General features: G+C 43.2%; 1 pseudogene; it reads left to right on the top strand.

Moving 5' to 3' along the window:
* Positions 1–1149: 1149 nt before the first annotated feature.
* Positions 1150–1267, top strand: LOC126092987 (5S ribosomal RNA; annotated as a pseudogene).
* The last annotated feature ends 864 nt before the right edge of the window (positions 1268–2131 follow it).

Raw genomic sequence — 2131 nt, 5'->3', positions numbered from 1 at the left:
TGCACTTTAGGCTCATGCTCAGAACATTAAGCATTGGCTTACGTACCTTGGGAGTAAGTCCACCCGCCGTACTTAGCTATTAGCAGTGTCCGATGTATAACTGTACTAGCAAGCCAGTTTACAGCAAGTATTCATTAGCTACATTCTCTAATAAAAGCATGAAATAAGTTTGGGCAGTTTGCATTTGCCGACTGTGACAGGATCGAATTGTTCAGTCTTGGAAGACGATCGTAGGAAAAGGGGGGCGAGTGCAAGAAAAGTTGCAAACATTTTCATACAATGAAAAACCGCTACAAGAAAGGAGGAAGAGCCAGACCACAAAACGAGACAAAGTATCAAGCAGATCTCACATCACAACGAACAGCGACCAGCAGTACACTAGCTAGCAACAGTAGAAAATACAGAGTTGCTGTAGGCCACCATTAACAAAAATTAGTACTGTAGAAATAGTTTAACAGTGCACCATAGTCAAGTAAGTGATTAAAAGTACCTATGACGAAGAGTGATAGTTCAGAAAATTTAAATAGCTATAGAATTTGTGTAGTATTTGGGAAGCATAACAGAATCATTAGATTGCAGAAATGGAGACAAAATTCCCGGTAGATAAGATCAAAAAAGTGTATCAGATGAGGACAACTATCAGTCGAATGTAGAGGATGCGGGACCATTTTTATCAGAAAGTGATTTAAAAAGGAAGAAAAGGATAGTGAAGTGAAGATCTGAGTGGTGACCAGAATGAATTTTACTTGAGAAACTTATCGACACTCTAAACGATCAAGGCGGGAAACATGAGCACTCTCAATGCAGAAGGGCGAGAAACTGTATTAGCGAACAAAAATAGTGGACGTGAAATGCTCATAGGAATCGGTTTCAGTTTCAAACAATCAATGGAAACATTGGGGAACATAACCAAGAAACGAGAGAAAGTGTGAAAAAACTAGATAAAACGTGGAGAAACAATAAGAAATACTAAAGGAACAAAAGGAAGATTTTAATGTATCTGTACGGGAAAATATTGATAAAATATTTGAGAAGAGTGATGGGTGAATCAAATTTTTTTTTAAAAAAACAGCGGAGGGAAAGTGGATGAGAAAATTTTTAATGGGGAAGGAACGGAAATTAAAAAAAATGTAAATTAGTGATGCTTCAGGCAACGGCCTTGCCGCAGTGGATACACCGGTTCCCGTCAGATCACCGAAGTTAAGCGCTGTCGGGCGTGGCCGGCGCTTGGATGGGTGACCATCCGGGCCGCCATGTGCCGTTGCCATTTTCCGGGGTGCACTCAGCCTCGTGATGCCAATTGAGGAGCTACTCAACCGAATAGTAGCGGCTCCGGTCAAAGAAAACTATCGTACGACCGGGAGAGCGGTGTGCTGACCACACGCCCCTCCTACCCGCATCCTCAACTGAGGATGACACGGCGGTCGGATGGTCCGATGGGCCACTTGTGGCCTGAAGACGCAGTGCCTAGTGATGCTTCGATATCGCAGAATGTGTCATGTCAATCGATCCTTTCTTCTAGTCAGGTTTGTAAGGTAACGAGCGAGTCATCGCGCCCTGAAAATATTCTGAGTTCGGAGGCAGCAGTGGCCGCACGGGCCCCTCGGCGGGCGCGAGCCACTCGGCACGCCGACCACGTGACGGCAGGCGCTGGCCTAAGCGAGAGGCTGGGAATTCCATGTTGACACTGTGACGAGGACGGTGTTTTGTGCCGACGGAGGAAATTTCTATGCCGAGAATGCCAGAGATGGCGGACTTTGTGACACCTTAATTGCAGACATTTCATTGTTCATATAGATATTAATAGTAGCCAGATGAATCATGATACCTTCAAAAAGAAACATGTACATTACCATTATTTGCACTACGATTCTGATGGTGTAGTCAGATTTTCAATACATTTATTAGTTTAAAGCTTAGTATCTGACGATAAATTATACAAGTAGCACACAGCAACGAATTTTCAAAATCCAAACAGTTCATACGATTTCGTCGATCTACGTGTCTTTAGAAAGCTATTAGTGTAAACCTAAATTGGTATAAGTTACAGGCAAGTAACGTGAATAGTAAATGAGTTATTGGAGGCCAAAGTGGCCGATTACTATCGATCGCGTCAGGCCATAAGTACTCC

Source organism: Schistocerca cancellata, chromosome 7 (assembly GCF_023864275.1).
Source record: "Schistocerca cancellata isolate TAMUIC-IGC-003103 chromosome 7, iqSchCanc2.1, whole genome shotgun sequence".
Classification (NCBI taxonomy): domain Eukaryota; kingdom Metazoa; phylum Arthropoda; class Insecta; order Orthoptera; family Acrididae; genus Schistocerca; species Schistocerca cancellata.
Note: the sequence above shows the minus strand (reverse complement) of the source record. Positions and strands in the feature narration are given on the sequence as shown.